The following is a 12991-nucleotide window of genomic DNA, read 5'->3' as shown; positions in this document are numbered from 1 at the left end:
AGTTTTAAAGACCAGAAGATGTCTGCTGTTGTTTCACTACTCCATAAATTCATTTTAGAGAGTTTTCTGTAGTTCTCATTGTTAAGATCTACTTCCATTATGTATGTGATAAATCCAACCGTGAAATACACTGAGCCTTGCACTGGCCTGTCACTGTCAGCACAGGAAAGGAAACAGGTACAGCTAGCATAACAAAAGCGATGTTACCATAAAACATGAGTTGACTTACACAGCAGGGTAACTATTTTTCCCCTCTTTTTACTATTTCATTTTTTAAACACAAAGGGAAGAAAGCAATAGCCCCGTATACCAAATGAATACAAAGCACGAGATGACTTTTCCTGGATTTCAAAGCTCCCAGCCAGGAGAAGAGAAACTGAACCCAAAATCAAATCTTTCAGCTGTCAGTTGGCCAGGCTTATTTTGGTCTGAAGTGCTGAACTATCTCTGTGGAACATCACTGCAATGTATCACACAGAGACAACCAGATTCCACGCGTTGCTTATAAATATGATTTCAAGGCCCATTTTACCAAGCCTGTTAACTTTGCTCTCATTACTGCACAATGTAAGGCATGCTTCAGATTTTGGCAGGTCAGTACGCTGTGGATATCATAAGATAAACCCTGACAACTCTGTTCAGGGCTACTCCACCTTCCTTACATAAATAGGTACAGATACCTCCCCTTACCTTGCCATTTAATCAAAGACTATGAATCACTGGGCCAATCCCTCACATACAACACATGTGTAATTTTCCCCCAAATCCAGACAGATAATGATTTACCCAAGCGCAGTGAGTGATTCCATGTTGCATCCTACATGAAAGAAAAGGGCCCAGATGGACATCCATCCCCCAAACCAACTCTGACCTCACTGCTAGCCTTCTCTGGCCAGCTTTTTCGGCAGCAGTGTGAACAGGAAGGCAGACCACTGCCCTAACATCAGAGAAAAGCAAAGGAACAAAAACCACCCCTAACTCAGGAAGTCTCATGCAACCCTTGTGTGCAAATGCTGAGGAACTACTGGGAAGGAAGGAAAGGAAGGAAAACACAAACAACCAAAACCAAAGATCTGAAATTATCACTCAAAATATAGCAAGCAAACAAGCCTGCGGGGGGAGGGGGGGGGGGGGGGGGTGAAGAGGTCTACTGCACAGGCTGTTACTAGTTTGCTTACTTTTAGATACACTACAACTTCCAAGACAGATCTATTGACTGCTAAAACAAACATGAACCACACACACCCTAAGGCACACAAAACATGAATTTGTTTGCATCTCTAGATATTATAGTTAGACTTTATCCTTTGAAACAACTGCGGCTACTTAACACACAGCCACAAACAACCTCTGTGACAGAGAAGAAGTCAACCTAATGTTATCCCTACACATGCTTCACTTCGCCTTCCACCTCAGTGCATGCCCACACCATCTCACCACCCTCACACACACCAAACTTTGGTGGCACTGACCTCCTTAATTCCCCTCTCCCACCCAGCTCCACCCAGCCTTCGTCACCTGCAATGCCTCCAAGCCTGAGCTATCCACGTGCACCACCTGCCTGGCCTGGCTGTCAAATCCCTTCTGGATCATCTGCATGCAGCTTCCACGCTCTTTACCTCTCCCAAGCCACCACCGTCCTGCTGACATAGTTTAAAGGTCACTTTTCCCCACCTCTCTCTTTCTGTCTGCTCAGCCTTCAGCCTCTGCTTTCTCAGTTCTCCTTAGCACTTCTGCTTCTTCCAGAAGTACCTCCTCCTCCTCTCTCTTTCAAACCTGTTCGGGCCCTTTATGACTAATTCTTCCATTTGGGCTCTCCCTCTCTTACACAGCTTCAGTCCTGGCTCACTGGCTATCCATTTGCAAGTTCATTTCAGCCTCCACAGTCAGGGCCTCCAGGCACACAGCCTCCTTCCTTACCTTTCTTTCGCCTTTTGCCATCTTCCTTCCTTTCCCCTTTCACAAACTCCTCTCTGTGGGTGCTGTCCCCCAGCGAATTCCCTGCCAGCCATTTCAAACTCAGTATTTAAAAACTCACTGGACATCTCCCCTTTGTTCCTCCTCTATTACTGTTCAGGACAGTAATGAGTGGAGAAACTCCCCACATTCATCGCTGCCTTGTTCTACCTCTTCTGAACATATGAGGCCTTTGGAATCCTTCTTGTCCCTTCTGTCCTCTTCCCCAGAAAATGCCCATTCTCCAGGCATTTCTGCCTTCAGTTATACAGCAGACCCTCCAGCCACCCAGCTCATAACTTGTTCCCCTCTGGTCTATTCAAGTAACACTGCTACTAACAGCATCGTGCCCTCCGAAATAACAAAAGGATGCCAAAACCCAGGTCAAATGTCTTGTGTCATTCATCCCACGTTCAAGTGTCATTCATCTCCTTCAGGGACCTCCACAGTCCTACCCTATTTTCTTTTGCGTGGGCAGTGATTCACTTTCCCTAATGTATCTTTTGTATCCTTTCCCCTTGTATGACCTTGTGTTTCGACACTGCATTTAGAACCAGTTTTCCCATTATTTTTTATTTGTCCTTAAAAACATATTCCATAAATGATTCAAAATTATTTTCCAAAATGAAATCCATCACTCGGTTTTGTTTATTTCCCCGAATGCGTAATACGTACAGTATATATTACATGTTTTAATTGGTGTGTATATTCCTCAAGGCAGGGACTTGAAATCTTTTATACATACTCTTTTATACACTTTTATACAGTGCCAAGTGTTCTTACTTCAAATAATTTCTAAGAGCAAATCATCACTACAAAGTCAAGCTTCATCTTTCAAAGAGTCAAAGTCTCTCTTTCATCAACAGGCACAGCTAAAAGAAGAGAAACAAGGATTCGTTCCCGTGACCCCCAAAAGTAAACTAATCCCCTCTGTTGCCTACCCGGAATTCATCTCTTATTGAGCCTCCATTGACCATCAGGTACTAAAGAAACAAGCAAAGCATAAATCAAGAGTCACTGCTCTTAGCTATTCCTTCCACACTTACATGGCTCTCTCTGCCAAACTTCATGGCTCTTCTGTCTCTCCTAAGGCACCCAGGCTGATGTGAAACAACTGACGCTGTCCTGAAGCACACTACTAGCCACCCCTCGCAGGGAGCTCAAACCTCCATCCTCATTGCCTGAGACACAAGTTTCCAGCCAGCATCACCCATTTACATGGTAACAACAACAACAAGCAAGAAGCATCATAACAAACACCTTTCAAGTGCCCCCTACCACAAAAGGAAACACTTTTCTCTCCACTTCTTCAATTCACAAGCAACTGGAAGAAAAGGTGGGTTTTGCAGGATATCAAATTAAGACCTAAGATGCCCAGCAGTGACTCTCACATCAGCAAGGTGATTCTTCTTACAGGCGTTAGTCTTTTTCTATAACTGGGACTACAGCTCTGATCTAAAAGCTTTCCAGAACAAGTTAACTCCAGCATGTACACGCTGATTCATATTACACATTTCACTGTTCTGCAAGTACAAATACTCCTTTACTCTTTCAGGCAATGCTTAGATGCATCAATTTTCCATCCGAGAAGCACAGTGTAACTGTGACTCTTCAACTCCGAGAGTAGAATTTGAGCCACGCTGCTAAATCCTTAAACCTGTTACACAACAAATAAGCATGGATTACTGCACGACTGACTCATTGCGGGATGTTTGGGGATTCTGTTCCTAACACACAAATGCAGTTTGTCTTAGCCACATACGTACAGACCATCCTCCTACTTTCTGCTACATATCTTTTGATCATTTCCACTTTTCTGCGTGTCACATTTATTATTCACCTATTCCTTCTTAATATACATGCACGCCTTAGTGCTAAATAATTATGATGTAACAGCACAGTATTATACTTGCTCTGTATATGAATGACTGCTTGCACTACAGTTACTTGACACTTACTATCAGAACAAACCATTTATAGCTATACATAATCTCTAGTACTCCATGGCTATTTTACTTTCAGTGCTGAACACAGAGCATACAAATAAAAAGGGAGCAATCTCCACTGAAATGAAGAGGTTTTTGTATCAGTAGAAATACCAAGCGAAACTACAGAAAATGCCTGACTAAAAGCACATTTTTAGGTAGATGTAATCTAATTTTGGCAAGTCTACAATAGTCAGCTACAATGTTTGCTAATACTTTGTAGAGGATTTTGGATTTTAGCAGGTTTAGATAAGCACTCCCGTATTTACTTCCTTAGGTAATGGGTACTTTTATCAAAGTCACTGCTTATAATCTGAAGAGAAGATTTCCTTGCAAGAAATTAAAAAAAAAAAGTTAGTCTTAAAACTTAACTAATGATAAAAAGCAAAACAAAACACATTCTTGATAGAAAAATATATATACTATTATTACTACTATGTACAAGGTCACAAGTATAGTACCTTATCTAATATCATTTATTTTCTAAACATAAAGAAGCTTCTTAACATGTATCAGGCTTTTAATCAAGTAGGGCAATTCGTTCTGACATCACACTCTTAAAATACAGCTTTACTACTAAATGCTATATTTCATTCCTCATTCTATTACACTTCTCTACTGATAGGCTTTTGAGTACCTCCTGAACTTCCCACGTGTGATTAATTCAATTAACACATGAAGCCAAGGTGTCACTTAAAAACAGTATCCAGAAAACAAGGTACATTTAAAACCTGCACAAAAAGTACAATAAAGATTACGATTATAGTACTGCCAACTCAAAGCACTAAACCTCATGAGTCAAGCACTCAAATATCATGAGATACCCAAAGACTTAGGAGAGGTTTTTAAATATAATACAGCTGTGGATTCTTTTATTTGCCTTTTGAGCTTTTACAGTACACTCAGTCATATCTCAAGCTTCTTCCAACAACCGTGAAGCATAGGAATTTACTTCCGTGTTTTGGATGCTTACATCTTTTGTTTTGCAGTCACCAGGCTGCAGAAAAAGCGCCTTTGGGAAACAATCCCCATCCCTTCTATTGACAAAATCATAAGCAGAAACATGACAACTGAAGTAGACAGACATGGTATCCCTTTCTCCATCCATTTCACCTTTAAAACCCTCCTCAGAAGGCTACAGCAGCTCTCCTATAAGCATCTAATGCTGGGTGACAGAATAATCCCTCCACGTATTCAGTCAGTAGAGGTCAGATGTACAAAGCATACATAGCTCCCACTTACTTCATAAGATTTGTGTCAAAAAAGCCTAAGAATACAAACTATTTTATTTTTGTTTGGGGAAAAAGAAGAAAAAAAAAGTACTTGATCTAGGTATTGAATGTAAGTTCAATATAAGTTCATAAATATTTTCTTCCTTAATGCTTTTGACTAGACTTAACAAAATTAAGAACAGTAAAGATAAAATACAGTGTTAAAAATATCTTAATTTGAAGAGTTCATATAACCAAGAAAAATTAAAGATACTCAATGACAGACATCCAGTGCCACATTCTCCCTGGCCCCAGCCACTTCTCCTGCAGGATACAAGTCCTTTGTCGTATCTGCCAAGTGCCTTGCAGTGCAAATGCAGCACAAACATAGCAAAACCTTGAAAGATAATAAATATACCTTGATCTCTCAGAATCTCTCTCATAAACTATAACCAGGAATATAAGTAGAATAGATGGTAATAATACCATCAGAAGACAGGACATCACTAAGAGTGACTAAGGGTGACATGACACTAAGATAAACCCCACAGTGTCTCACTGGGTTTATCATTTGCAAAACTTGTTTCTCGTAGGTACAGCTAAATGCAGCTGTAGTATCTGCTAGTGCCACAGCCAGTGAGAGGGAAAGGATTTGGTTGTTTAGACCCATATTACTACGTATCCTGTGAAAGAGAAGTCAGCAGGCCAACTCACTGAGATGCACCAATGATGTTAGAAAAGAAATGCTTGGACTAGCATCTATTTGATCATTTTATTGGCTAGCAATATTACCTTGGAATAGCATCTATTTCATCATCTTATTCACTAGCAATATCAACAATTTAAAACTTATGCAGATGAGGTTGCTGACTATAGACCCAAGGTACAAATGAGTGCTGATCTCATGCTGCTACCTTTGTGCCTCCAAGATGACTGTGTGGCCAGAGGCCCAGCCTATGGAGCGGTGTCTGGCCAGCCCAAATGCTGCACTAGCCCTTCAGCAGCTGCTAGCGACAGCCAGGTACTTCAGGTCTACAGCCAACAAGTGGCAGCCCCCTAGCTGCACCCATTTTCTCACTCAAATGTGCCTACAAAAGGCCTCACACAAGGTCACGTTCAAGGGGTGGCCCTGGGGCAGCACGGTACCTCTTGCACGAGGGAAGTCTTCTCTGGGATCCTCTTCCTGACAGTTTTATATAGCTCTTTTATTCCACGAGGACCTCTCACCTCAGGGCTAGCAAGAAAGATTGCCAGCTCACAGGAGATTTAGGCACACTCAAAGCCGTTTTTGTTACAAGCTATGAGTCAAACTCCGATCCAAGTCACATGGGTGTCAATCCGGATTTACTGCACTGACTTCAGCGCAGTCACTGCACGCTTAGGCCCGCACAAGAAAGGAGATGTCAGCCCTTCGCTTTTAAGTACCAGGCTACCATTTTATCTCCCTCACACTTCTGGAATTGCTTCCTCTCACATCAGTGGAGTGCAAAACTTCTTTTTAAGCCCAGACTAAGGCCACTATCTGTAGATCAGCTGGAAAGCAAGGCACCTGAGGTTTTAAGAAAGCTCTCAATTTGCTTAGCACCACCACCACCTGACCGATTCAAACAATGAACAGAAGGAAATGGACAACCTCATGCAAGAATAACCTATTGAGGGCTAAGAAACCAAAAAGACAGACACAACCTTTAGCTTTGGAAGTCACTAAACTGAAAACTGGTCAAAACCCCAGGAGGGCTTGTCACCAAAGGCTCGTCCCATTATCTCATGCTCCTTCCCCAAGCATCGGACACAGAGCACTGTCAAAGGGAGGATGCTGCAGAACATGAACCTTCATCCTGAGCCAGTTCAGACCTTCTGATGTTCTCATGGCTATTAATACCAAATCTTAACCCATCTGCTGCTGCACAAGAAAAGGCTGTAGGACTCCCTGTGCTGATATCTTACAGCCCAGCCACCTCCAGTTTAAGGGTGGGGAAGTTGCTTTTATGTGACCGCAGAATTTCAGGCCAAGCCTTATCTTTAACAGCGAGTTGCAAAACAGCAAGCGCTGCAGCCACCCAGCACACGCCGAGCATCTCCGGCGGCACGGTGGGAACACACCTACCCAAGGTGAAGCTGACTCCATTCCCCTCCTTTTTATGAACATACATGAGAGGTCAACAGTCTCCAGGAAAGCTGACACCACCACTTCCAACCTGGGAAGACAAACAGCACTGGTTCCCCAGAACATAAACTGCTCTGAAAAGCAAGCATACCTCCTCCCACCGTGGATGCTACCTGGTGTGTGTCTGTGTCACAGCTTCCCATCACACAGCAGCACCGACTGCTTCGTTGCTGCAAGCCAGATACCACTGCAGCTACATAAAAGAGGCAAACTAGTTACGTCTCAGTCAGATGGACTCAGTGACAAACCCAAGCCAAGTGTCTTCTAGCCGAAGGGGAGGAGCAAAAATCAAGGAAAAAAACATACATAATTAATCGCATGGATTTTGCTTGCTTAAGCAACGTAATTTGAAAAGATGTCAATTTTAAAGGGCTTCAATACCCAACACCATCCAATTTCTTGAGTGAATGGTGTACTGCTAGGAAGAAACAGAGGACACTATTAGTGTATTTACCAACACACAGCAACCTCCAGAGCTTTCACTGCAAGACCAGAAGTTTCTCTGTTTGATACAGTGAAACTCATCTGTAGAGATTTTGTGGCTTACAAGCATTTGATTTCACTTTCCAGCAACAATACAGCCATCATATAAGAAATACCATCATATGAAATTTTAATTATTTTCTAAGAGTCACTTGGTAGCTGTTAATGAAGGCAAACTGGTAGGGAAATACTTCCAAAAGAAAGTAATGACCAGATGTGTATCAGTGCCATGAGGTCTAATTTAACTGAATAACAACTTTAAATCATTAAAAAAGAATCAGACACATCTATTGTCTACATGCATCTGAGCAGTCATTTTAAAACATTTCTCCTAACCAAGAATATACACAAACATAGATATACACTTGAAAAAGTAGTTTAGGAACCATGAAATATATGGAAATAACTGAATAAGAAAAACAGTAATACTTTTATAGTCTTCCCAATTAAATCTCGAATTGTACTCGGTAACTTCTATTAACCTCTCTTTACAGCTTTTTCAGAGTTTATAATGCTTCCTGCAACCTAAAATACAACAAACTGTAGAGATGTCATAAAGTTACAGATGTGCATTTTAATTACCAAAATTTGTCATCTCTATTAGCATTGTAAATGAAAGCAACACATGCAAATTCTGGGATTTGCTTGCAATAGTTTATACGCTTTACTGCCACACCTATGTGTTAGCAGCTCATTACGGCAGTGAGTTATGCCAATACTGAGCTGTTGCTAGGCTATGTGATACTGCATTACAACTCCTTGGATTGCAAAAACATCAATTTATATTCCAGCTTAGTTTTAACTGCACAGCGGGTGACTTCAAGAAAAGACTCGCTTATTGATATTATTAGATTAATGGCTTTCACAAACCTAAAGTGAACTATGTTTCCGTATGCATTAAATAATTGGAAAGCGCAACTGAAAGAGCAGTTTGTATCACCTTACATTTCCTTATAAGGTCTCTGCAACCCAAAAATATTTAAACTACTACCATAGCCCTTTGTGACATAAACATACCGAATGCCAAAGCATAAAACCACAACATATCTTCAACACAGCGCAGAAATACAGAAATTAAAAGCTACTTCATTTGTAAATGCTTCCTTATTAGAAGAATGTTTATTGCTTCACTGGTTCATATTCCCATGTCTCCAGCCTATTGTTCAAATAAGCAAAACAACATCTACGCATTTTATAATTAAGTTATCTCCACGTTATTGTTATTGTTCTTCACTGGTGAAAGCCCTAAAGGAAGAAATGCAGCTGTTCAGGCATTGAAGGCACTCCTCATTTAAAGTACCTCACAAAACAAGGGAGAACAAAGACTGAAGCCAAAAGTTGGTCTCATTCATTCAGCACAATAAAATCTTTCCAGGGAGATTCTCCACAATGACGAAATACAAACACTTACAAAACCAGAGTTCTTCACCCAAGAATTCTAGTGCCCACAGGCAGCTTTCCTCAGAGCATTATAATTATTTTTACCGAATCACTTATCTGAAGAAACGTGATCAATAACTGATAAACTATGTACAAGGTTTTAATTATTCTGCTAGTGCCTTCGCATCAAGTTTGTTGTTCTAACATTTTTTTTTCAGCTGGCCAAGAAAAGCAAACACGTGTCAAGATCAGGAAGAAATGGTTCTTGCTTCATCTCAATTCCAGTTCTGGGCAACAAGAAGGAGAAAAAAAAAAACCAACAACAAAACAGCCGTTTAAACAGGAAATTGGCTTGATATAACTGAATTCAGCTTTTCCATGAATGGAGAAGCAACATGCAGCAAATCTGCTTGCTGCTGATGCTCATTTCATCACTGAAGGGAAAAAAAAAAAAACAACAAACACAAACAACACACAAGATCAACCCACACCTCAGATTCGGTCTCTAGAGTAGATCTGCAAGGAGTTGCTGGTTTAATAAAGCTGTTCTTCAATGAAGCATATGAGATGTAGACTGCAGAGTAAAGAAGTTGCTTTCCTAAAAATAGTGTTTGTTTCTAATACTGACTCTCATATACAAAGCATTTCTAAGACTGACAATAATCAAGGACAAGTGCTGCCAGTTCACCATTCATACAAACTAGCAGAGCTAGAGAAATTGCAAGCACTCTGTGGCTTTACTTTGGCTGATCTAGAACTTAACTGCTATACTAGTGTGCTTTTTTTTGTTTGTTTGTTTGTTTTAAATACTTTTTATTGGAATACAAAGCCATTTTATGGCATACATTGATCACATCTGTTACTAAGATTAACAGAGCATGCACCATCATGAGGACAGTTCGTCAAAATTTGAGCCTCTATAGTAGTGATTCACAAAAAAAAAAAAAAAAACTTTTTCTAAAAACAGCATCATCACTACAACACAAGAACAGTCACATGAGATGATGCCCCCAACCGTAGAAGGCGCAAAGTAATACAGAAGCAGGCTACAGCATCCTCGTCTGAAAAGTTGTCTTTCTAACTTGATGCTCTTAGTAGCTCTCTTATGCCATAAGGCATATGTCGTAACCTTTTCATTACTTAGTCTGAGCCGTAATGTTTTACTCTGATAACATCTCGGTACAGTGAGTTCCCTAGATCAAATGTCTTTGAGAGGTCAGCTCATTCTTGCATCCAGCCACACGAAGACATTTCTTTCTTCTACATATTTTGTGACCCAGCCTGATATTTTTACTTAAGCATCACTCTAACTCCACAAACTATTATTATGCAGGTTCACCACAGAATATTGGTAAAATAAAGTTTCACCTCAGCCTGATCCTTTTTATTAAGGAAAACTTGTTTTTCTTTCTCCATTTGACATGAAAGAGATATTGTCAGTTTTATAATACAGCATATTTCATATATTTTTATATGTATTCAGGTGTACAACAATTAGACAAAAACTAGAACTGTAAATTGAAAATTTCAAAGTAGCCAAAGAGAGTTAGGCACCTAATTTTGGAGATTCCCTTGGAAATACCAGCTGTGTTTTTATGTATCTTCTCATATGCTTTTTTTTTTTTTTTTTTTTTTGTATTAGGAGTAATCAGCCAGTTTAGTGTAAAGTACTTAAGAATGCACACCTAGAAAGGAAAAAAAAAAATCTCTCTTGTACAGAGAAGGAATGAAAAAAGGAGAGGGGAGGGGTGTTATAGAGCAAGTTTTTGAAGGAAGTAACATTTTGTCCATCTTTTAGTGTAGGTTTTAGCACACTTAACTGCTACTTGAAGATGCCCCATTTTGTCTGAAGAACAAGCCAAAGAACACCTGAAACCATTAAACTTCCAGATATTACCTAGAATGTCTATTTTAAAGGACACACAGTGTTTAAAATTTAATAGCAACAAAGCATTTTATATTGTCTGAGGAAATCTAGGATGTTCTGAACCTCATGGTTTGTCCACACGCTAAGGCAGTATTACAGGATCTATTTTAAAACTGCTATTTTATGAACATAGTTTTCTAAAAGATGCAGTCATACCATTTCCACATGTTCTGTTGTATACTGCCTGAATACAAATATCTGATGCACATAAATTATAGTGTCCTGAAGTGCCCTGCATTAGCAAAAGCCTCATCCATCTCCTCATTCCATATAAAACCATTTACTGCTCTGAATGGTCAAGTCAGCATTTCATAATTACAACTCTAAATTAAGGTTTTTGTGTTGTTATTCTCCAGGAAAACTTGCACCTACATTTTACAATTAGAGAAAAAATACCAGAACACGTCTTCGCAAAGGTTTATGAATGAATCCATTGTGACAATGACAAAACATGCAGAAAGCCAAAATCTCTTCTATTTCCACATTGCTTTTTTTTCCCTTCTACAGAAACAAAAGTTGACCTTAAAATGATTTTCCTTTCTGAAACGGAATGCAGAGAGTGGGCTGTGCTGTAAATGCAGGCTTTTCAGACATTTTTAAAAAGCTATTAGAGAACTGAACAAAAAAGAAACTTAAGTCATTAACTGAAACTTTACACAAGCCCCAATTCTGCAAACACGCAACTGAGTAGCTCCACACACATAAATAATCTGATTAAGTCCAGTGGGGCTGCTTGTATTTTCAAAGCTACTCATACATATTAAGTGTTAGTAGAATCATGTCACAGTAAATTTAACCAAAACTAAAATCAGAGATTTCAGTGTGATACTTCAAGATTTCTTCCAGAAGGTAGTACTAAAACACTTTATCAAATTCTATTCATCTACTCTAAGTAAAAAGCACAGTATTTGAAGTTATTTAACATTAAAGCTGAAGTTTTCAAAATGATGTGCAAATATTTTCTGAACAGTTAATTGGCTCTGGAGATATTAATTAGGTTACTAATTTAGGCAAATACTTTTCAAGTCTCAGGTATCTCTATAAACCGTCATGTTTAAGTGCTTAACAAGGAGAGCCTGCTTTTCAAAGTGCTTATTACTGCAATTCCCGTTGACTGCAATGGGATTTCTAAGTACTCAGCTCTTCTGAGTAAGGGAATACTTAATACCAGGACACAGGACTGCCAATTTAGACATCTTTAATTAGGTCATCCAGATTTTACAGTTTTTGTCTGAATAAGTAATTTGAGCATTGTTCTAGAGATGGTAAACCAACACACATGAAAAACGAGGAATTGTCACAGTGAAATAAAAAGCACGCTCCCTTTCAAAGAATTGTATGAAAGGCTGCCAACAGAAGACCAGAGCTTTGATCTTCTTTTTAAACAATCGCTAACACAGAGGATACAGTGGCAAAAATAATCTTAACCCTCAAAATATATTCAACCAACGTGACAAGATGCCTGTACTTTCCCAATGAGCATTAAGTAGAGGATGACCTCACCTGAGAAGTCCTTTAATCCTTCCAGCATTACTTTGTCTAAGCACATAGCAAAAACCTCTCCATCATACTTCTCCCTGTATCTGTGGATGGCATTCTCTACGACTTGGAAGCAATAAGCTGCAGTTCATTTTTTAAATGTAAAATCAATACTATTAAGTGGGAATGTTTTGTGTTATTTTTTCCCTTTGTATGAATGCTTGTAAACATTATTGAAACATTTCTCTTCTGCTATCTTGTATAATGTCAGTGTTCGCTCTTTCAAGTTTTTCCTTTATTTTTCCTGCATCTCCACTTTTAGAACCTGCTTCCAGACTCATTTGGGAGGCATTTAGTCACAGCAACGTTGTAAAATCATTTCTTTGGGATGCTCACTCAGTGC

General features: G+C 39.5%; 1 protein-coding gene across 6 annotated transcripts in view; it reads right to left on the bottom strand.

Moving 5' to 3' along the window:
- The window catches only part of ZNF516 (zinc finger protein 516), a 110218-nt gene that overhangs the window by 77080 nt on the left and 20147 nt on the right, over positions 1-12991 (bottom strand). The gene's annotated exons all lie outside the window — the stretch shown is intronic.

Source organism: Cygnus olor, chromosome 2 (assembly GCF_009769625.2).
Source record: "Cygnus olor isolate bCygOlo1 chromosome 2, bCygOlo1.pri.v2, whole genome shotgun sequence".
NCBI classification, from domain to species: Eukaryota; Metazoa; Chordata; class Aves; order Anseriformes; family Anatidae; genus Cygnus; species Cygnus olor.
Note: the sequence above shows the minus strand (reverse complement) of the source record. Positions and strands in the feature narration are given on the sequence as shown.